Source organism: Arachis hypogaea, chromosome 12 (genome assembly GCF_003086295.3).
Source record: "Arachis hypogaea cultivar Tifrunner chromosome 12, arahy.Tifrunner.gnm2.J5K5, whole genome shotgun sequence".
Lineage (NCBI taxonomy): Eukaryota > Viridiplantae > Streptophyta > Magnoliopsida > Fabales > Fabaceae > Arachis > Arachis hypogaea.
The window spans coordinates 56,840,645-56,865,749 of NC_092047.1; the positions used below are offsets into that span (position 1 = coordinate 56,840,645).

Genomic DNA, 25,105 nt, shown 5'->3' on the forward strand with positions numbered 1-25,105 from the left:
TGATGATGAGCGTCACATAATCATCACATTCATCATGTTCTTGGGTGCGAATGGATATCTTAGAGAAGAAATAAGCTTGAATTGAATAGAAAAACAGTAGTACTTTGTATTAATTCATGAGGAACAGCAGAGCTCCACACCTTAATCTATGGAGTGTAGAAACTCTACCGTGAAAAATACATAAGTGATAAGGTCCAGGCATGGCCGAATGGCCAGCCCCCAAAACGTGATCAAAGGATCAAAAGATAATCCAAAGATCTTCCAAAGATGTAAATACAATAGTAAAAAGTCCTATTTATACTAAACTAGTTACTAGGGTTTACAGAAATGAGTAAATGATGCAGAAATCCACTTCTGGGGCCCACTTGGTGTGTGCTTGGGCTGAGCATTGAGCTTTACACGTGTAGAGGCTTCTCTTGGAGTTGAATGCCAGTTTGTAACCTGTTTCTGGCGTTTAACTCCACTTTACAACCTGTTTCTGGCGTTTTACTCCAGAATGCAGCATGGAACTGGCATTGAACGTCAGTTTGCGTCATTTAAACTCGGGAAAAGTATCGACTATTATATATTGCTGGAAAGCCTTGGATGTCTAATTTCCAACGCAATTAAGAGCGCGCCATTTGAAGTTATGTAGCTCCAGAAAATCTACTTTGAGTGCAGGGAGGTCAGAATCCAACAGCATCTGCAGTCCTTCTTCAACCTCTGAATCTGATTTTTGCTCAAGTCCCTCAATTTCAGCCAGAAAATATCTGAAATCACAGAAAAACACACAAACTCATAGTAAAGTCCAGAAATATGATTTTTAATTGAAAACTAATAAAAATATACTAAAAATTAACTAAATCATACTAAAAACTATGTAAAAACAATGCCAAAAAGCGTATAAATTATTCGCTCATCAGTTTCCCTGAGATCAACATATAACAACAAACATGATCCTCAATTCGTGGGTTATACCCGAGATCAATACACAAAAATACAATGATCCTCAATTCGTGGGTTATACCCGAGATCAATACACAAAAATACAATGATCCTCAGTTCGTGGGTTATACCTGAGATCAATACACAACAATACAATGATCCTCAGTTCGAGGGTTATACCCGAGATCAACATAAATAGTTAGTGGGTTATTCCCGTAATCAATGATTATCAGTTCGTGGGTTCTCCCGCATATAAAAAAAATAATAATCTATAGGTTTTCCTGAGATCAATGATCATTCAGTTCGTGGGTACTTCCCGATTTTAACCAATTATCAATTCGTGGGCTTTTCCCCGTAGTTAAACAACTAACAGTTCGTGGGGTTTTTCCGCCTTTTATCACTTTTCATTATCCTTTCTAAAAGGCAACAATCCACATATCAATTCGTCATTCTCTCTTTCCCTTTGAGTTCTTAACATTTTTCTTTAAACCTTTCTTAACTTTCTCAGGTATTTATCCATAAAAATCTTAACCATCAAGTCAGTCATAATCTCTACTTTAGCAATCTTGACTCAAGCCAACTTTAAAACTATTTTTCAGTTTAGTCCTCTATCAAAAGACTCAAGAAAATCATTTATTTTAAATTCACTAAACACCTTTCAAAACATAACCTCTCATTAGAAGTAATCAAATAAAACTCTTTCTCAAGTTTACTAACTTTTCAAATACTCAAAAATCATCTCTCTTTACTATTCAAATTCAAATATTATTATTTCACCAAACTTCTAAAAAGATAATACTTTATTTCAAACCTAAAACATAACTCTTTTCATATTAAATCAAACTCAAAACATAAACATTTCCTTGATGAATCGATTTCATAATAATATAATTCTTTTTTCTCAATAAATAAAACTCCAAACATAGTTGATTTCTTTTCTTAGTAAATTAAAATCAAATAATATAATTTTCTCAAATCCAAATCTTTTAAAATAACTTTTCAATAAAACCTCAGATTTTATAAAATTTTGGCAGCACCTCCCCTAAAACTCGGACTTAGCCACCCTTACGGGTTGCCTCTTTCTGAACAATTCATCAATCCTTTTCTCAATAATTATCAAACAGAAAATTCTCAATCAAACAGAAATTCACAACTCATGATAAATAGTAATTCGATTATACTCTGAAATTCCCACATAATCCATCAATCCAATTCCATTCTTATCGATTCATAACTAATTTCCACATAATCCATCAATAACTTTCATTTCATCAATTCATCAATTATTTTAACCAACGGACTAACAGTTTTTCACTTTCCAAATACCCAAAACACTTTATCACCTAACTCAATCAAAATCTTAGCAATATTGACACCGAAGCACATAGAATATGTAATATTTACATAATTCCAGTTCTCTTATAATATGTTCACCCAAAAACTCTGCTCCTTATAGTTTCCAATTATTACAAGTTATCCTTATACTCTTAGAGTTACTGATTTTATCTCAAAATTCAGATTTCATAAAAAAAGTCAATTTAATAATCAAGCTTCAATCTTTTAACAGTTCTCAAACTTAATTCTAATTAATCATGAACCAACATTAACAACTACCAAAACCAATTCCAATCAGTCACAAGTCAATTTCACAGCCATTCCGATACATATGATAACTAAAAACAGCAACAAGCACCTACTCTCAATAACCAAAATGCAGCCATACAACTCAACTAATTCAGTATAATCACATAGAATCAGAACTTTTTAACAATTCCATCAAAATCAGAGAAACCAAAATCAATTACAGCTTCAAACACTCACAACAAAGCCCAAAACATTCACAGCCATAACCTGAATTCAATACTCCAATTAAAACACTAAAACACCATCAAACTTAATCCAAATTTCACAACCTCAAACCAAGCTTATTTCTATCAATTAGTCTCTCATAACAACAAAACCAATTACATTCACAACAACAATCCAAACTCAATTTATCAATTATCCATACGACAGCTTTTCAATAATTAACTCGGCATACTTCAATTTAATAAATTATACTAAATTAATCATTAATCACAATAGCATCTAAATTCAATCACAACTCAGAATAATCACAACTAACTAATTTCAAATGCATTTCAAGTCATTTATGTCAATTAAGAAATTCTTAACCATTGTTAACCATTTGCACTTATTCAAATAATTTTGTAGGCATTCTAAATAAAAACGTTTAACTTTAAGTATAAATCCCCTACCTCAGTGTCGAAATTTGCAGAATTTAAATGCGACAAACCCAGTATTCCAAATCCACAGCAGCAGCGGTGGTTTTAGCATCTCTGATTGACAACAGAGGCACCCGGTCAGATTTTGGCACCCGTTCTGTCCCATGGCAGCCACAATGGTGGTCCTGGGCAGCTCCGGTGGCAGTGAAAAGCCTCAGTGTCAGCCAAACGGCAATGGTAACGGCTCAGAGTGGATCTAGAGCAAGGCTAGAGCAACAAACCAACAGTTCCAGTAGTGGTGGTGGCGTCTTCTCAGATTCCAGAAACTAGAAGCAGAGGTAGAACTGGCGAGCCCTCCTCCTCCAGCAGTGGCTTAGTGAGACGCGGTAGCAGCAGAGTGCGACAACGGCGGCATAAATGTGACATAACTCTTCTCATTGCATTCTCTTCTCTTCGAAGGCCATGCTCACAACCGTGACATTAACAGTTCCCTCGACGGCGACCAGATGCGACGGGGCTAGAAACCGCAAGGCAGTTCGACGATGATGGAGGCGCGACGGAGGCACAGCGGTGTTACCTTTCATGCACGAGCTCTCTCCTCTTTGTGCTTCTTCTCAGGCGATGGAATGGGCTTAACGGAAGGTAGAACGGTGACTGGGCAGTGACGAACAGCGTGGCCTTGACGGCAACGCTCCTCACGGCTCCACAAACGGCGACGACGAATCCGATCGTGACGGGAGGCGCGGCAAAGCGGGCGGAGCTGGACGATGGCAATGCGACGACTCCCTCTTCTCTTCTCTCCTTTGTCTCTGTTGAGTGTGGGTGTGTGTGATATGAGTTGATGAGAGTGAGTGCTGTCCGTGTGAGAGGGGGTGAAAGGGGGTGGGGTGCGGCTGTGGTGAGGGGAGCTAGGGTTAGGGTTTCGTAATTAATTTGGGAATTAGGGTTTCTGATTCAATTTGGGAATTTAGGTTTAGGAATTAGGGATTTTATAAAAGAATATGGATAGATATGAATAGATATTTTGATAAAATTGGAGGGTAAAGTAATTTTAAAACCAAATATACTCTCTTAAAAATATTTAAGAACATTATTTATCAATATATTGCTAAGTTCAATTAATTATTTCTAGTTTAAATTATAAAATAAGCATATTAATTATATTTTTATAAAATATAATTTAAAATTAATATTAATTATTCAAATTAAATGATATAACTTTTTATTATTTTTCTATCACCGAAACTTTAATTTCAAATTATAAAATTACCAATTATAATAAAAACTGTATATAAATATTAATTAACTTAAACTTAAAGTATTTATAAAAATCAAACTAATCATTTCTAATAAATTAATCTCTAAGAGTACAAATTAATAAAATAGAACATAATTCATTCATAATAGAATTTATTTAAATTAAATTATACAATTCTTCTAATTTTTCAATTATCAAAATTATAATTTCAATTATACCAAATATCTAATAAAGATTATATAAAAATTCTAATTAATTTAAACTTCAATTATCATGAAATTCCATTTAATTACCTTTACTAAAATAATTTTCTTAAAATAAAATTATCAACAAATATAATAAATCACAAATAACTAATCATTTGATTTTCAAAAACTAGGGTTGTTACATGGGACATGTACAAATTGCGGGCAACTTATCTTTTCCCGCCTTGGTTTCTGATCTCGTCTCGGCAGCCGGAGTCTCCTACAAAGCTGGGGACACCAAAGCCTTACTTCCACGGGATGATCAGTACATCCCTAACGAAAAATATATCAGACCGCCAGCAGCCACTACAAGCCAACCTACAGAACCGGCTGAAGACATTCCTCCTTCAACACCACAAGCACCTACAACAAACCAACTGCTCCATCAGATACTTGAAATGTTGGATTGGAAGGAACACAAAGCAAAGTTAAGAGAGCACCGTAACAAGCGCCGATTCACATACCTCAAGGAGCTACTTATGGGAAACTACAAAGACCTAGACACCCCAGACTCCACTTTATTTACCAGAACAGGGAGCCATGACGGTCCCGATGGTGGAGATGCTACTACCAGTCCCCCTTTGTTCCAGACAGATGGCACCGAGGATGGTGCAAAGCCTTAAGTGTGGGGAGGTCGGTCAGTACCTGACTTCTGGAGGTAAATTCTCTTCTTTAAACACCAGTAAAATAGGATATTGGTGCGCAGAGATTGTGACGGTTCCTTCCTTGGTAACGGCGCTAAAAACTAAATACGCACGTTCATGTTCTTAATTCTGTTTCACAACTTCGTACAACTAACCAGCAAGTGCACTAGGTCGTCCAAGTAATAAACCTTACGTGAGTAAGGGTCGATCCCACGGAGATTGTCGGCTTGAAGTAAGCTATGGTCACCTTGTAAATCTCAGTCAGGCGGATTCAAATGGTTATGGTGAATTGATAATTAAAAACATAAATAAAATATAAACTAGGATAGAGATACTTATGTAATTCATTGGTGAGAATTTCAGATAAGCGTATAGAGATGCCTTTCGTTCTTCTGAACCTCTGCTTTCCTGCTGTCTTCATCCAATCATTCCTACTCCTTTCTATGGCAAGCTGTATGTTAGGCATTACCGTTGTCAATGGCTACATCGTGTCCTCTCAGTGAAAATGGTCCAATGCGCTGTCACTGCATGACTAATCATCTGTCGGTTCTCGATCATACTGGAATAGGTTGCATTGATCCTTTTGCGTCTGTCATTACGCCCAGCACTCGCGAGTTTGAAGCTCGTCGCAGCCATCCCTTCCCAGATCCTACTCGGAATACCACAGACAAGGTTTAGACTTTTTGAATCTCAAGAATGGCCGTCCATGGATTCTAACTTATACCACGAAGACTCTGATTAAGGAAACCCAGAGTTATTCATTCAATATAAGGTAGAACGGAAGTGGTTGTCAGGCACGCGTTCATAGTTGGGAATGATGATGACTGTCACGTTCATCACATTCATATTGAGGTGCGAATAAATATCTTAGAATCGGAATAAGCTTGAATTGAATAGAAAAACAATAGTACTTTGTATTAATTCATGAGGAACAGTAGAGCTCCACACCTTAATCTATGGTATGTAGAAACTCTACCATTGAAAATACATAAGTAATAATAGAGTTCATTGGTCTCGGCCCCAGAGGGGAACCAGAGTAACCAAGACTAAAATGATCTGAAGATGTAAATACAATAGTAAAAAGTCCTATTTATGCTAAACTAGTTACCAGGGTTTACATAAATGAGTAATTGATTTAGAAATCCACTTCCGGGGCCCACTTGGTGTGTGCTTGGGCTGAGAATTGAGCTTTACACGTGTAGAGGCTTCTCTTGGAGTTGAACGCCAGTTTGTAACCTATTTCTGGCGTTTAACTCCACTTTGCAACCTGTTTCTGGCGTTTAACTCCAAAATGCAGCGTGGAACTGGCGTTGAATGCCAGTTTGCGTCGTCTAAACTTGGGCAAAGTATGGACTATTATATATTGCTGTAAAGCCCTGGATGTCTACTTTGAGTGCAGGGAGGTCAGAATCCAACAGCATCTGCAGTCCTTCTTCAACCTCTGAATCTGATTTTTGCTCAGGTCCCTCAATTTCAGCCAGAAAATACCTGAAACCACAGTAAAATACACAAACTCATAGTAAAGTCCAGAAATGTGAATTTTAATTAAAAACTAACTAAATCATACTAAAAACTATGTAAAAACAATGCCAAAAAGCGTATAAATTTTCCGCTCATCACAACACCAAACTTAAATTGTTGCTTGTCCCCAAGCAACTGAAAATCAAATAGGATAAAAATAAGAGAATATACTATAAATTCCAAAATATCAATGAAACTTAGCTCCAATCAGATGATCGGGACTTGTAGCTTTTTGCCTCTTGAATAGTTTTGGCATCTCACTTTATCCATTGAAGTTCAGAATGATTGGCATCTATAGGAACTCCGAGTTTAGATAGTGTTATTGATTCTCCTAGTTCAGTATGTTGATTCTTGAACACAGCTACTTTATGAGTCTTGGCCGTGGCCCTAAGCACTTTGTTTTCCAGTATTACCACCGGATACATAAATGCCACAGACACATAACTGGGTGAACCCTTTCAGATTGTGACTCAGCTTTGCTAAAGTCCCTAATTAGAGGTGTCCAGGGTTCTTAAGCACACTCTTTTTTTGCTTTGGACCTTGACTTTAACCGCTCAGTCTCAAGTTTTCACTTGACACCTTCACGCCACAAGCACATGGTTAGGGACAACTTGGTTTAGCCGCTTAGGCCAGGATTTTATTCCTTTAGGCCCTCCTATCCACTGATGCTCAAAGCCTTGGATCCTTTTTATTATCCTTGCCTTTTGGTTTTAAGGGCTATTGGCTTTTTGCTCTTGCCTTTGGGTTTAAAGAGCTTTTGGATTTTTCTGCTTTCTTTTTCTTTTTCTCTCTTTTTTTTCCGCCATTTTTTTTCTGCAAGCTTTTCTATTCACTGCTTTTTCTTGCTTCAAGAATCATTTTTATGATTTTTTAGATTATCAAATAACATTTCTCCTTTTTACTTATTCTTCAAAAGCCAACATATTTAACATTCATAAACATCAAATTCAAAAGACATATGCACTGTTCAAGCATACATTCAGAAAACAAAAAGTATTGTCAACAGATCAAAATAATTAAACTAGTTTCAAGGATGAATTCGAAACCATGTACTTCTTGTTCTTTTGTTTTTAAAACATTTTTCATTCAAGAGAGGTGATGGATTCATATTCATAACTTTAAGGCATAGACACTTAGATACTAATGATCATATAGTAAAGACACAAACATAAATAAAATATAAAGCATAATAAACGAAAAACAGAAAGTAAGAACATGGAGATTAAGGAACGGGTCAACCTTAGTGAGGGTGGTGTCTTTCTCTTCTTGAAGAACCAATGGTGCTCTTGAGCTCCTCTATGTCTCTTCCTTGTCTTTGTTGCTCCTCCCTCATTGCTCTTTGATGAGCAGATAATTTATACGCTTTTTGGCATTGTTTTTAGTATGTTTTTAGTATATTTTAATTAGTCTTTATTATATTTTTATTAGTTTTTAAATAAAAATCACTTTTCTGGACTTTACTATGAGTTTGTGTATTTTTCTGTGATTTCAGGTATTTTCTGGCTGAAATTGAGGGACTTGAGCAAAAATCTGATTCAGAGGCTGAAAAGGACTACAGATGCTGTTGGATTCTGACCTCCGTGCACTCGAAGTGGATTTTCTGGAGCTACAGATGCCCAATTGGTGCGCTCTCAATTGCGTTGGAAAGTAGACATCCTGGGCATTCCAGCAATATATAATAGTTCATACTTTGCCCGAGATTTGATGGCCCAAATCGGCGTTCAAAGTCAGCTCAAGAATTCCCAGCGTTAAACGTCGGAACTGGCACCAAAGTGGGAGTTAAACGCCCAAACTGGCACAAAAGCTGGCGTTTAACTCCAAGAAAAGTCTCTACACGAAAATGCTTCAATGCTCAGCCCAAGCACACACCAAGTGGACCCGGAAGAAGATTTCTGCATTAATTACTGATTTCTGTAACCCTAGGCTACTAGTTTTCTATAAATAGGACCTTTTGCTATTGTATTTTCATCTTTTGTCTAATCTTACTTTCATCTGGGGACGTTTAGTCCTTAGACTTTGGAGGCTGGCCATTTGGCCATGCCTAGACCTTGTTCTTATGTATTTTCAACGGTGGAGTTTCTACACACCATAGATTAAGGTGTGGAGCTCTGCTGTACCTCGAGTATCAATGCAATTACTATTGTTCTTCTATTCAATTCAGCTTGTTCTTGTTCTAAGATATCACTTGTTCTTCAACTTGATGAATGTGATGATCCATCACACTCATCATCATTCTCACCTATGAACGTGTGCCTGACAACCACCTCCGTTCTACCTTCGATTGAGTGTTTATCTCTTGGATTCCTTAATTAGAATCTTCGTGGTATAAGCTAGAATTAATGGCGGCATTCTTGAGAATCTGGAAGGTCTAAACCTTGTCTGTGGTATTCTGAGTAGGATTCAAGGATTGAATGACTGTGACAAACTTCAAACTCATGATTGTGGGGCGTTAGTGACAGACGCAAAAGAATCACTGGATTCTATTCCGACATGATCGAGAACCGACAGATGAATAGCCGTGCTGTGACAGAGTGCATTGAACATTTTTACTGAGAGGACGGGATTGTAGCCACTGACAATGGTGATGCCCAACATACAGCTTGCCATGGAAAGGAGTAAGAAGGATTGGATGAAGACAGTAGGAAAGCAGAGAGACGGAAGGGACAAAGCAACTTCATACGTTTATCTGAAATTCTCACCAATGAATTACATAAGTATCTCTATCTTTGTTTTATGTTTTATTTATCTTTTAATCATTCATCCTCCATAACCATTTGAATCCGCCTGACTGAGATTTACAAGATGACCATAGCTTGCTTCATACCAACAATCTCCGTGGGATCGACCCTTACTCGCGTAAGGTTTATTACTTGGACGACCCAGTGCACTTGCTGGTTAGTTGTGTGAAGTTGTGATAAAGAGTTGAGATTACAATTGTGCGTACCATATTGATGGCGCCATTGATGATCACAATTTCGTGCATCAAGTTTTTGGCGCCGTTGCCGGGGATTGTTTGAGTTTGGACAACTGACGTTTCATCTTGTTGCTTAGATTAGGTACTTTTCCTTTTTATTTTTTGAAAAAAATTTTCAAAAATATAAAAAGATTTTCTATTTTGTTCTTCAGAGTTTTTAAGAATGAATTCTAGAGTTTCATGATGATTTGTTGAAGTCTGGCTGGTTGAGAAGCCATGTCTAATCTTTTGGACCGAGGTTTCAACTTATCATCACAAGAGCTTGTTGATTTCTATCAATTTTGATGTTGAGAGCAATGATCTGCTAAAGCTTGGCTGGCCATTGGCCATGTCTAGTGTTTTGGATCGGAGCTTTCATTGAAAGCTTGGCTGGCTAGTAAGCCATGTCTAATTCCTGGACCGGAGTCTTAGACTAGCATTGCAATGATTCCTGGAATTCTTATTAAAAGTTTTGATTCTCTTTATTTTCTTTTCCATATAAGTTTCGAAAATCACAAAAAAATTTATAAAACCATAAAAATAAAAAATATTTTATGTTTCTAGGTTGAGTCTAGTATTAATTTTAAGTTTGGTGTCAATTGCATGTTTATGTTCTTCTTGCATTTTTCGAATTCATGCATGTTCTTCATTAATCTTCAAGTTGTTCTTGATGATTTCCTTGCTCTGATCTTTAAATTCTCTTGTTTAGTGTGTTTTGTTGTTTCTCATATGCATTTTTACATTGTTATAGTCCTTAGTATACAAACTTTTAAGTTTGGTGTCTTGCATGCATTGTTTATTTGATCTTAGTTACATTTTTATTGTTTCTCATCATTAAAAATTCAAAAATATTTTCAAAATTGTGTCTTTTCAAGTCAATAATACAGAGAATTGAAGATTTAGAACATTCAGCAGAGGAATCAAACAGAAAAAGCTGGGCGTTCAAAACGCCTAGTAAAGAAGGAAAACTGGCGTTTAAACGCCAGCCAGGGTACCTGGCTGGGTGTTTAACACCCAAAAAGGTAGAGATTTGGGCGTTAATCGCCAGAATGGGCACCATTCTGGGCGTTTAACGCCAGGATGACACTAGAGGGAAGATTTTGTTTTTAATTCACATTTTTTCAAGTTTTCATAATTTTTTCAAAATCAAATCTTTTTCAAATCATATCTTTTCAATCATATATTTTTCAAAATCAATTTCTTTCCATTTTCAAAAATACTTGCTAACAATTAATGATTTGATTCAACATTTCAAGTATGTTGCCTTTTCTGTTGAGAAAGGTTTAATGTTTGAATCATATCTTTTCTTGTTAGCCAAGTCATTAATTTCCAAATTCAAATCTTTTTAATTTGTTTTTCAATCATATCTTTTCAATCATATCTTCTCAATCATATCTTCTTAATTACATCTTTTTCAAAATAGTTTTCAATCATATCTTTTTGATTTCTAAATTCAAAATCTTTTTCAAAAAATCACTTTATTTCTTTCCCAACTTCAATTTTCAAAAATCATTCATCCAATTTTCAAAATTTCTTTTAATTATTTCAAAATCTTTTATTTTATTTTCAAAAAAATTCTTCCCCTCTTCTCACATCCTTCTATTTAAGGACTAACACTCCTCCACTATCAATAATTCGAACTCTATCCCTCTTGATAAGTTTGAATTCTTCTCTTTCTACCTCTTCCTTCTATTCTTCTTTTCCTCTGACACATCAAGGAATCTCTATACTGTGACATAGAGGATTTAATATTTTCTTGCTCTCTTCTCTTTTATATGAGCAGGAGCAAAGACAAAGGCATTCTTGTTGAGGCTGATCCTGAACCTGAAAGGACCTTAAAGCGAAAGCTAAGAGAAGCTAAGGCACAACTCTCTGTAGAGGACCTAACAGAAATCTTCAAACTAGAAGAAGACATGGCAGCCGAAAACAACAACAATGCCAATAATGCAAGGAAGGTGCTTGGTGACTTTACTGCACCTACTCCTGATTTCTATGGGAGAAGCATCTCTATCCCTGCCATTGGAGCAAACAACTTTGAGCTTAAGCCTCAATTAGTTTCTCTAATGCAACTGAATTGCAAGTTTCATGGACTTCCATTGGAAGATCCTCATCAGTTCTTAGCTGAATTCTTGCAAATCTGTGACACTGTCAAGACCAATGGGGTTGACCCTGAAGTCTACAGACTTATGCTTTTTCCTTTTGCTGTAAGAGACAGAGCTAGAACATGGTTGGATTCACAACCTAAGGAAAGCCTGAACTCTTGGGAAAAGCTAGTCAATGCCTTCTTGGCAAAGTTCTTTCCACCTCAAAAATTGAGCAAGCTTAGAGTGGAAGTTCAAACCTTTAGACAGAAGGATGGTGAGTCCCTCTATGAAGCTTAGGAGAAATACAAGCAATTGATCAGAAGGTGCCCTTCTGACATGCTTTCAGAATGGAGCATCATAGGAATCTTCTATGATGGTCTGTCTGAACTATCCAAAATGTCATTGGATAGCTCTGCTGGAGGATCTCTTCATCTGAAGAAGACACCTGCAGAAGCTCAAGAACTCATTGAAATGGTTGCAAATAACCAATTCATGTACACCTCTGAAAGGAATCCTATGAATAATGGGACAAGTCAGAAGAAAGGAGTTCTTGAGATTGACACTCTGAATGCCATATTGGCTCAGAACAAAATATTGACTCAGCAAGTCAATATGATTTCTCAAAGTCTGTCTGGAATGTAAGCTACACCGGGCAGTACTAAGGACGCTTCATCTGAAGAAGAAGCTTATGATCCTAAGAACCCATCAATGGAAGAGGTGAATTACATGGGAGAACCCTATGGAAACACCTACAATCCTTCATGGAGAAATCATCCCAATCTCTCATGGAAGGATCAACAGAGGCCTCAATAAGGCTTCAATAACAATAATGGTGGAAGAAACAGGTTTAGCAATGGCAAACCTTTTCCATCATCTTCTCAGCAGCAGACAGAGAATTCTAAGCAGAGCCACTCTGACTTAGCAACCATGGTCTCTGATCTAATTAAAACCACTCAGAGTTTCATGACTGAAACAAGGTCCTCCATTAGAAATTTGGAGGCACAAGTGGGTCAGCTGAGCAAGAAAGTTACTGAACTCCCTCCTAGTACTCTTCCAAGCAATACAGAAGAGAACCCAAAAGGAGAGTGCAAGGCCATAAACACAATCAACATGGCCGAATTTGGAGAGGAGGAAGAGGTAGTGATCGCCACTGAGGAAGACCTCAATGGACGTCCACTGGCCTCCAATGAGTTCCCTAATGAGGAACCATGGGAATCTGAGGCTCATAATGAGACCATAGAGATTCCATTGGATTTACTTCTGCCATTCATGAGCTCTGAAGAGTATTCTTCCTCTGAAGAAGATGATGTCACTGAAGAGCAAGTTGCTAAGTACCTTGGAGTAATCATGAAGCTAAATGCCAAGTTATTTGGTAATGAGACTTGGGAGAATGAACCTCCATTGCTCATCAAAGAACTGGATGACTTGACTAGGCAGAGATTACCTCAAAAGAGACAGGACCCTAAAAAGTTCTCAATCCCTTGTACCATAGGCACCATGACCTTTGAGAAGGCTCTGTGTGACCTAGGGTCAAGCATAAACCTTATGCCTCTCTCTGTAATGGAGAAGCTAGGGATCATTGAGGTACAAGCTGCAAGAATCTCACTAGAGATGGCAGACAATTCAAAGAAACAAGCTTATGGACTTGTAGAGGATGTCTTGGTAAAGGTTGAAGACCATTACATCCCTGCTGATTTCATAGTCCTAGAGACTGGGAAGTGTATGGATGAATCCATCATCCTTGGCAGACCCTTCCTAGCCACAGCAAAAGCTGTGATTGATGTTGACAGAGGAGAATTGATCATTCAAGTGAATGAAGACTCCCTTGTGTTTAAAGCTCAAGGATATCCCTCTATCACCATGGAGAGGAAGCATGAAGAGCTTCTCTCAATACAGAGTCAAACAGAGCCCCCACAGTCAAACTCTAAGTTTGGTGTTGGGAGGCCACAACCAAACTCTAAGTTTGGTGTTGAACCCCCACATTCAAACTCTAAGTTTGGTGTTGGGAGGTTCCAACATTGCTCTGAACATCTGTGAGGCTCCATGAGAGCCCACTGTCAAGCTATTGACATTAAAGAAGCGCTTATTGGGAGGCAACCCAATCTTTACTATTCTATGATAATTTTCTATTTTCTATTGTTATTTTATGTTTTCTGTAGGTTGATGATCATTTGAAGTCACAAAAACAATTGAAAAAGCAAAAACAAAGTGAAAAACAGAATGAAAAATAGAACACCCTCGAGGAGATAGTACTGGCATTTAAACGCCAGTAAAGGTAGCAGAATGGGCGTTTAATGCCCAGTCTGGCACCATTCTGGGCGTTTAACGCCAGAAAAGGGCACCAGACTGGCGTTTAACGCCAGGAATGGGCAAGAAGCTGGCGTTAAACGCTAGAAATGGGCAGCAGCCTGGCATTTAACGCCAGGATTGGCAGAAAGGGGGCGTTTTGCACGCCACTTGGTGCAGGGATGAGATATCCTTGACACCTCAGGATTTGTGGACCCCACAGGATCCCCACCTACCCCACCACTCTCTCTCTTCTTCACCCATTCACCAATCACCTCAATACCTCTTCCCCAAAAACCCCTCACCTATCAAATCCCACCATTCTCTTCACCACTCACATCCATCCTTCATAAAACCCCACCTACCTCACCATTCAAATTCAAACCACTTTCCCTCCCAAACCCACCCTTGGCCGAACCACAAAGCCTCCTCCATCTCCTCCATTTTTCTTCTTCTTCTTCTACTCTTCTCTTTCTTTTTTTGCTCGAGGACGAGCAAACCTTCTAAGTTTGGTGTGGTAAAAGCATTGCTTTTTGTTTTTCCATAACCATTTATGGCACCTAAGGCTGGAGAAACCTCTAGAAAGAGGAAAGGAAAGCAAAAGCTTCCACCTCCGAGTCATGGGAGATGGAGAGATTCATCTCAAAGGTGCATCAAGGCCACTTCTATGAAGTTGTGGCCATGAAGAAAGTGATCCCCGAGGTCCCTTTCAAACTCAAAAAGAGTGAATATCCGGCAATCCGACATGAGATCCGAAGAAGAGGTTGGGAAGTTCTCACCAATCCCATTCAACAAGTCGGAATCTTAATGGTTCAAGAGTTCTATGCCAATGTATGGATCACCAAGAACCATGATCAAAGTGTGAACCCGGACCCTAAGAATTGGCTCACAATGGTCCGAGGGAAATACTTAGATTTTAGTCTGGAAAATGTAAGGTTGGCATTCAACTTGCCCATGATGCAAGGAGATGCACACCCCTACACTAGAAGGGTCAACTTTGATCAAAGGTTGGACCAAGTCCTCATGGACATATGTGAAGAGGGCGCTCAATGGAAGAGAGATTCAAGAGGGAAGCCTGTTCAACTAAGAAGGCATGACCTCAAGCCTGTGGCTAGGGGATGGTTGGAGTTCATCCAACGCTCAATCATTCCCACTAGCAACCGGTCCGAAGCTACAATAGACCGGGCTATCGTGATACATAGCATCATGATTAGAAAGGAAGTGGAAGTTCATGAGGTTATATCCCAAGAACTCTACAAGGTGGCGGACAAGTCCTCTCCTTTGGCAAGGTTAGCCTTCCCTCATCTCATTTGTCACCTTTGCAATTCGGTTGGAATTGACATAGAGGGAGACATTCTCATTGATGAGGACAAGCCCATCACTAAGAAAAGGATGGAGCAAACAAGAGATCCCACTCATGGACAAGAGCATGAGAAAATTCCTCATCATGAAATCCCTGAGATACCTCAAGGGATGTATTTTCCTCCACAAAATTATTAGGAGCAAATCAATACCTCCCTAGGAGAATTAAGCTCCAACATAGGACAACTAAGGGTGGAGCACCAAGAGCATTCCATCCTCCTCCATGAAATTAGAGAAGATCAAAGAACCATGAGAGAGGAGCAACAAAGGCAAGGAAGAGACATTGAGGAGCTCAAGCACTCCATAAGATCTTCAAGAGGAAGAACAAGCCGCCATCACTAAGGTGGACCCGTTCTTTAATTTCCTTGTTCTTTATTTTCTGTTTTTTCAAAAATTGTGCTTTATGTTTATCTATGTTTGTGTCTTTATTACACTAAGTGTCTATGCCTTAAAGCTATGAAAATGAATCCATCACCTTTCTTAAATGAAAAATATTTTTAATTGAAAAAGAAAAAGAAGTACATGAATTTTGAATTTTAAAACAGTTTAATTATTTTGATGTGGTGGCAATACTATTGTTCTTCTGAATGAATGCTTGAACAGTGCATATTTTTGAATTTGATTGTTTATGAATGTTAAAATTGATGGCTCTTGAAAGAATGAAAGTAAAAGGAGAAATGTTATCTGATGATCTGAAAAATCATAAAATTGATTCTTGAAGCAAGAAAAAGCAGTGAAAAGCTTGCAGAGAAAAAGGGATATATGCGAAAAAAAAAAGAGGCGAAAAAAAAAGAGAGAGAGAAAGAAAAAGAAAAGCAAGCAGAAAAAGCCAATACCCCTTTAAACCAAAAGGCAAGGGTGATAAAAAGGATCCAAGGCTTTGAGCATCAGTGGATAGGAGGGCCCACAGGAATAAAATCCTGGCCTAAGCGGCTAAACCAAGCTGTCCCTAACCATGTGCTTGTGGTGTGAAGGTGTCAAGTGAAAACTTGAGACTGAGCGGTTAAAGTCGAGGTCCAAAGCAAAAAGAAGAGTGTGCTTAAGAACTATGTACACCTCTAATTGGGGACTCTAGCAAAACCGAGTCACAATCTGAAAAGGTTTACCCAATTATGTGTTTGTGGCATTTATGTATCCGGTGGTAATACTGAAAAACAAAGTGCTTAGGGCCACGGCCAAGACTCATAAAGTAGCTGTGTTCAAGAATCAACATACTTAACTAGGAGAATCAATAACACTCTGGATTCTGAGTTCCTATAGATGCCAATCATTCTGAACTTCAAAGGATAAAGTGAGATGCCAAAACTGTTCAGAGGGAAAAAGCTAAAAGCCCCGCTCATCTAATTAATACTGATCTTCATAGATGTTTTTGGAATTCATTGTATATTCTCTTCTTTTTATCCTATTTGATTTTCAGTTGCTTGGGGACAAGCAACAATTTAAGTTTGGTGTTGTGATGAGCGGATAATTTATACGCTTTTTGGCATTGTTTTTAGTATGTTTTTAGTATATTTTAATTAGTCTTTATTATATTTTTATTAGTTTTTAAATAAAAATCACTTTTATGGACTTTACTATGATTTTGTGTGTTTTTCTGTGATTTCAGGTATTTTCTGGCTGAAATTGAGGGACCTGAGCAAAAATCTGATTCAGAGGCTGAAAAGGACTGCAGATGCTGTTGGATTCTGACCTCCCTGCAGTCGAAGTGGATTTTCTGGAGCTACAGAAACCCAATTGGCGCGCTCTTAATTGCGTTGGAAATTAGACATCCTGGGCTTTCCAGCAATATATAATAGTCCATACTTTGCCCGAGATTTGATGGCCCAAACCGGCGTTCAAAGTCAGCTCAAGAATTCCCAGCGTTAAACGCCGGAACTGGCACTAAAGTGGGAGTTAAACGCCCAAACTGGCACAAAAGCTGGCGTTTAACTCCAAGAAAAGTCTCTACACGAAAATGCTTCAATGCTCAGCACAAGCACACACCAAGTGGGCCCGGAAGAAGATTTCTGCATTAATTACTGATTTCTGTAACCCTAGGCTACTAGTTTTCTATAAATAGGACCTTTTGCTATTGTATTTTCATCTTTTGTCTAATCTTACTTTCGTCTGGGGACGTTTAGTCCTTAGACTTTGGAGGCTGGCCATTCGGCCATGCCTAGACCTTGTTCTTATGTATTTTCAACGGTGGAGTTTCTACACACCATAGATTAAGGTGTAGAGCTCTGCTGTACCTCGAGTATCAATGCAATTACTATTGTTCTTCTATTCAATTCAGCTTGTTCTTGTTCTAAGATATCACTTGTTCTTCAACTTGATGAATGTGATGATCCGTCACACTCATCATCATTCTCACCTATGAACGTGTGCCTGACAACCACCTCCGTTCTACCTTCGATTGAGTGTTTATCTCTTGGATTCCTTAATCAGAATCTTCGTGGTATAAGCTAGAATTGATGGCGGAATTCTTGAGAATTCGGAAGGTCTAAACCTTGTCTGTGGTATTCTGAGTAGGATTCAAGGATTGAATGACTGTGACGAGCTTCAAACTCGTGATTGTGGGGCGTTAGTGACAGACGCAAAAGAATCACTGGATTCTATTCCGACATGATCGAGAACCGACAGATGAATAGCCGTGCTGTGACAGAGTGCGTTGAACATTTTTACTGAGAGGACGGGATTGTAGCCACTGACAATGGTGATGCCCAACATACAGCTTGCCATGGAAAGGAGTAAGAAGGATTGGACGAAGACAGTAGGAAAACAGAGAGACGGAAGGGACAAAGCATCTTCATACGCTTATCTGAAATTCTCACCAAGGAATTACATAAGTATCTCTATCTTTATTTTATGTTTTATTTATCTTTTAATCATTCATCCTCCATAACCATTTGAATCCGCCTGACTGAGATTTACAAGATGACCATAGCTTGCTTCATACCAACAATCTCCGTGGGATCGACCCTTACTCGCGTAAGGTTTATTACTTGGACGACCCAGTGCACTTGCTGGTTAGTTGTGCGAAGTTGTGATAAAGAGTTGAGATTACAATTGTGCGTACCATGTTGATGGCGCCATTGATGATCACAATTTCGTGCACCACTCTTTGATCTTCTCTAATTTCATGGAGGATGATGGAATGCTCTTGATGCTCCATCCTTAGTTGTCCCATGTTGGAGCTTAATTCTCCTAGGGAAGTGTTGATTTACTCCCAGTAGTTTTGTGAAGGGAAGTGCATCCCTTGAGGCATTAGTGGTTATGGAAAAACAAAAAAGCAATGCTTTTTCCACACCAAACTTAAAATGTTTGCTCGTCCTCGAGCAAAAGAAGAAAGAAGTGGGTAAAAGAGAAGAAATGGAGGAGATGGATAGGTGTGTGTATTCGGCCAAGGGGGTAGTATTGTGCATGTTGTGTGAAAAGGAAAAAAGAGTGAAGGTTTGAATTTGAGTGGGTGGGTGTAGGTGGGTTGTATGATGGTTTTGGAGGAGTAATGGAGGTGATTGGTGGAATTATTTGGGGAAGAGAGGTATGAAAAGGTGTGAAGAGGAGAGAAGAAGTAGTGGGGATCTTGTGGGGTCCACAGATCCTGTGGGGCCAAGTGTAGGATTATGAAATCAGCAGGGATGTAAAGGCCTTTAACCTTTACTAGCATGTCCTCTACTTGTCTATAAGCCTGTTTTCTTGAGTTGTCTGCCATCTCTAATGAGATTCTGGCAGCTTGCACCTCAAAGATTCCCAGTTTCTCCATTACAGAGAGTGGCATGAGGTTTATCCCTGAAGGTCACATAGAGCCTTCTCAAAGGTCATGGTGCCTATGGTACAAGGTATTAAGAACTTTCCAGGATCCTGTTTCTTCTGAGGCAATGTCAGTTGATCCAGATCACTCAGTTCATTGATGAGCAAGGGAGGTTCATCTTCCCAAGTCTCATTACCAAATAATTTGGCATTCAGCTTCATGATTGCACCAAGGTACTTGGCAACTTGCTCTTCACTGGCATTTTCATTCTCTTCAGAAGAAGAATACTCATCAGAGCTCATGAATGGCATAAGGAGGTTCAATGGAATCTCTATGGTCTCTAGATGAGCCTCAGATTCCTTTGGTACCTCAGAGGTAAACTCCTTGTTGATCATTGGACATCCCAGGAAGTCTTCCTCACTGGGATTCACGTCCTCTCCCTCCCTTGTAGGTTCGGCCATGATGGTTAAATCAATGGCCTTGCACTCTCTTTTTCGATTCTCTTCTGTATTGCTTGGGAGAGTACTAGGAGGAGTTTCAGTGACTCTTTTACTCAGATGGCCCACTTGTGCCTCCAAATTCCTAATGGAGGACAGTGTTTCATTCATGAAACTTAAAGTGGCCTTAGATAGATGTATTCTGCTCAGAACTCTCTGTCTGTTGCTGAGTGGATGATGGAAAAGGCTTGCTATTGCTAAACCTGTTTCTTCCACCATTATTAAAACCTTGTTGAGGCTTTTGTTGATCCTTCCATAAGAAATTTAGATGATTCCTCCATAAGGGATTATAGGTGTTTCCATAGGGTTCACCCATGTAATTCACCTCTGCTATTGCAGGGTTCTCATGATCATAAGCTTCTTCTTCAGAAGATGCCTCTTTAGTACTGTTGGATGATTCCTTCAATCCATTCAGACTCTGAGAGATCATATTGACTTGCTGATCAATATTTTATACCCTTCCTCATAGGTGTCCCATTATTCACAGGATTCCTTTCAGAAGTGTACATGAACTGGTTATTTGCAACCATGTCAATGAGTTCTTGAGCTTCTGCAGGCGTTTTCTTTAGGTGAATGGATCCACCTGCAGAATGGTCCAGTGACATCTTTGATAGCTCAGACAGACCATCACAGAATATATCCAGGATGGTCCATTCTGAAAGCATGTCAGAAGGACACTTTTTGGTCAGTTTTTTATATCTCTCCCAAGCTTCATAGAGGGATTCACCTTCCTTTTGTCTGAAGGTTTGAACATCCACTCTAAGCTTGCTAAGCTTTTGAGGAGGAAAGAACTTGGCTAAGAAAGCCGTGACCAGCTTATCCCAAGAGTTCAAGCTGTCTTTAGGTTGGGAGTCCAACTATATTCTAGCTCTGTCTCTTACAGCAAATGGGAAAAGCATAAGCCTGTAGACCTCGGGATCAACCCCATTGGTCTTAACAGTATCACAGATCTGCAAGAATTCAGTTAAGAACTGAAAGGGATCTTCGGATGGAAGTCCATAAAACTTGCAATTCTGTTGCATCAGAGAAACTAGTTGAGGTTTCAGCTCAAAATCATTTGCTCCAATGGCAGGGATTGAGATGCTTCTTCCATGTAAATTGGAATTAGGTGCAGTAAAGTCATCAAGCATCTTCCTTGCATTATTATTATTTTCGGCCATGTCTCCTTCTTTTTTGAAAATTTTTGTCAGATTTTCTCCAGAGAGTTGTGCTTTAGCTTCCCTTAGCTTCCTCTTCAGAGTCCTCTCAGGTTCGGGATCAGCCTCAACAAGAATGTTCTTATCCTTGTTCCTGCTCATATGAAAAAGAAAAAAACAGAAAAGAAAATATGGAATCCTCTATGTCACAGTATAGAGATTCCTTTATGTGAGTAAAAGAAGATATGAATAGAAGAAGGAGAATCCAAAAACAAGGGTGAGGAATGAGTTCGAATTCTTGGGTGAAAGAGGGGTGTTAGTAGATGAATAAATAAACAGAAGGGGATGAGAGATGAGAGAATTCGAAAATTAAACAAAATAAAATAAAAATATTTAAAAATTAAAGTTAAAATTCGAAAATTAAAATTGAAATTAAATTAAATTAAAATTTAAAACAAATAGTTAATTAAAAAGAAATTTTGAAAAAGAGGGAAGGTGATTTTCGAAAATTAGAGAGAGAGTTAGTTAGGTAGTTTTGAAAAAGATATGATTGAAACAAAAAGATAGGATTAGTTGGAAAGTATTTGAAATTTAATTTTGAAAAGATAAGAAGTTAGAAAAGATTTTGAAATTGATTTTGAAAAAGATGTGATTGAAAAGATATGATTGAAAATCAATTTGAAAAAGATTTGAAAAGAAAATTAAAAAGATTTGATTTTTGAAATCAAAATTGATTACTTGACTAACAAGAAACTTGAAGATATGATTTTAAAATTTAAAGATTTAACCTTTCTTAATAGGCAAGTAACAAACTTAAAAATTTTGAATCAATCACATTAATTGTTAGCATTAATTTCGAAAATATGAAATAAAAATAAGAAAAAGATTTTGAAAATCAATTTGAGATTTTCGAAAATATGAAAGAAAAAATGAAAAAGATTTGATTTTTGAAAAAAAATTAAAAAAGATAGAATTTTCAAATTGAAAATTTGATTTGACTCATAAGAAATAACTAAATTTTAAAAAGTTTTGAAAAAGTCAACTCAAATTTTTGAAAATTTATGAGTGAAAAAGGGAAAGATATTTTTTTGATTTTTGAATTTTTAATGATGAGAGAGAAAAAAAGGAAAAGATATCTTTTTGATGTTTTTCTCTCTTTTTTTTTCATTAAACAGCAAGAATGAAACAAAACATGAAGAATTAAGATCAAAACAAAAAATGCATGCAAAAACACTATGAATGTCAAGATGAACACCAAGAACACTTTGAATGTCAAGATGAACACCAAGAACTTATTTTTGAAAAATTTTCAAGAAAAGAAAACATGCAAGACACCAAACTTAAAAATTTTTATTCTTTAGACATTAATAATTCAAGAATGCATATGAAAAACAAGGAAAGACACAAAACAAGAAAATATAAAGATCAAACAAGAAGACTGGCCAAGAACAACTTAAAGATCATGAAGAATGCAATACATGAAATTTTCGAAAATAATTTTTTAGAAAATTAAAAAGATGCAATTGATACCAAACTTAAAACTCGACTCTAAACTCAAACAAGAAACACAAAAAATATTTTTTGATTTTATGATTTTATAAATTTTTTTTTTGTTTTTTCGAAAATTATTGTGGGAAAAATGAAAAAGAAATTATATTTTTATTTTTTTATATTATTTTCGAAAATAAGAAATAAAAAAGCTTAAAAATACAATAAAATTACCTAATCTGAGCAACAATATGAACCGTCAGTTGTCCAAACTCGAACAATCCCCGGCAACGGCGCCAAAAACTTGGTGCACAGAAATCGTGATGGTTCCTTCCTTGGTAACGACGCTAAAAAATAAATACGCACGTTCATGTTCTTAATTCTGTTTCACAACTTCGTACAACTAACCAGCAAGTGCACTGGGTCGTCCAAGTAATAAACCTTACGTGAGTAAGGGTCGATCCCACGGAGATTGTCGGCTTGAAGCAAGCTATGGTCACCTTGTAAATCTCAGTCAGGCGGATTTAAATGGTTTTGGTGAATTGATAATTAAAAACATAAATAAAATATAAATTAGGATAGAGATACTTACGTAATTCATTGGTGAGAATTTCAGATAAGCGTATAGAGATGCCATTCGTTCCTTTGAACCTCTGCTTTCCTGCTGTCTTCATCCAATCATTCCTACTCCTTTCCATGGCAAGCTGTATGTTAGGCATCACCGTTGTCAATGGCTACATCCTGTCCTCTCAGTGAAAATGGTCCAATGTGCTGTCACTGTATGGCTAATCATCTGTCGGTTCTCGATCATACTGGAATAGGATCCATTGATCCTTTTGCGTCTGTCACTACGCCCAGCACTCGCGAGTTTGAAGCTCGTCGCAGCCATCCCTTCCCAGATTCTACTCAGAATACCACAGACAAGGTTTAGACTTTCCAGATCTCAAGAATGGCCGTCCATGGATTCTAACTTATACCACGAAGACTCTGATTAAGGAATCCTAGAGATATTTATTCAATCTAAGGTAGAACGGAAGTGGTTGTCAGACACACGTTCATAGTTGGGAATGATGATGACTGTCACGATCATCACATTCATATTGAGGTGCGAATAAATATCTTAGAATCGGAATAAGCTTGAATTGAATAGAAAAACAATAGTACTTTGTATTAATTCATGAGGAACAGCAGAGCTCCACACCTTAATCTATGGTGTGTAGAAACTCTACCATTGAAAACACATAAGTGATAATAGAGTTCATTGTTCTCAGCCCCAGAGGGGAACCGGAGTAACCAAGACTAAAATGATCTGAAGATATAAATACAATTGTAAAAAGTCCTATTTATGCTAAACTAGTTACTAGGGATTATAGAAATGAGTAATTAATGCAGAAATCCACTTCCGGGGCCCACTTGGTGTGTGCTTGGGCTGAGCATTGAGCTTTACACGTGTAGAGGCTTCCCTTGGAGTTGAACGCCAGTTTGTAATCTGTTTCTGGCGTTTAACTCCAGAATGCAGCATGTAACTGGCGTTGAACGCCAGTTTGCGTCGTCTAAACTCGGGCAAAGTACAGACTATTATATATTGCTAGAAAGCTCTGGATGTCTACTTTTCAACACAATTGAGAGCGTGCCATTTGGAGTTCTGTAGCTCCAGAAAATCCACTTTGAGTGCAGGGAGGTCAGAATCCAACAGCATCTGCAGTCCTTCTTCAACCTCTAAATCTGATTTTTGCTCAGGTCGCTCAATTTCAGCCAGAAAATACCTGAAATCATAGAAAAACACACAAACTCATAGTAAAGTCCAGAAATGTGAATTTTAATTAAAAACTAATAAAAATATACTAAAAACTAATTAAATCATACTAAAAACTATGTAAAAACAATGCCAAAAAGCGTATAAATTATCCGCTCATCAGATATTCAGTTAATTTTTCTTTTATAGAATAGGATAGATTGCATAGAAATAGGTTATTTGCATGCATGTTCTATTTGGTTAGAAAATAATAAGTTTCTTCTAAGACCCTATTTTTGAAAAATTTCACTAATTTAAATCAAAACTTTTGTGTTAAATTTGCTTGAAGTTGTATTTGGAACATAGTTTAAAAAGTTAAGAACACACAACCTGTGAGATTTGAGCTTAATTACATGGTTACATTATTTAACCATAAATATTTTATTCTTGTGTGTTTACTTCTCTATGATTGTAATCTTATTTTGTTTCATCCTATATGTCCAATGTTTAATATGTTATATGCATGCGTATGATTGAGGCCATTATTTGTTTAGCTCACTTATCCCAAATAAGCCTACCCTTTAAATTACCTTTGTCAGCCACTTTGAGCCTTTTAATCCCATTTGTTCTATATTTTACCACATCACTAGCCTTAAGCGGAAAAACAATTAAATATCCCAATTGAATCTTTGGTTAGCTTAAGATAGAAATTGTGTGTTAATTGAGTATGGGAAGGTTGTGGGAACAAGGGTTAATAAGGGAATGAGTCATGATAAAATAATGGGAATTTGGGTACCTACTCATGTGAGACCAGAAAAATTAAAAATCCATGTGCATTGATAAGATATGTTTATTTTTCTATAAAAAAAGAAAATAGTAATAGTAATTAAGTAAATAAATAAGGGGACAGAATTACCCCAATATTAAGCTAATAAAAAGATCAATGCATATGTGATGCAAGCAAAAAGGAAAAGTTAATATATGAGTATGTTATGCAAAGTGGGAAGTTTTTTG

The 25,105-nt window shown here is 37.4% G+C and overlaps 2 non-coding genes across 2 annotated transcripts; one reads left to right on the forward strand and one right to left on the reverse strand.

Annotated features, from left to right (window-relative positions):
• Positions 1-12,088: 12,088 nt before the first annotated feature.
• Positions 12,089-12,196, reverse strand: LOC112731253 (small nucleolar RNA R71). The gene has a single exon (XR_003167040.1). It is a non-coding gene; the product is annotated as a small nucleolar RNA R71 (small nucleolar RNA).
• Positions 12,197-20,391: 8,195 nt separating this feature from the next.
• LOC112731461 (small nucleolar RNA R71) lies at positions 20,392-20,499 on the forward strand. Its single transcript, XR_003167237.1, has one exon. It is a non-coding gene; the product is annotated as a small nucleolar RNA R71 (small nucleolar RNA).
• The last annotated feature ends 4,606 nt before the right edge of the window (positions 20,500-25,105 follow it).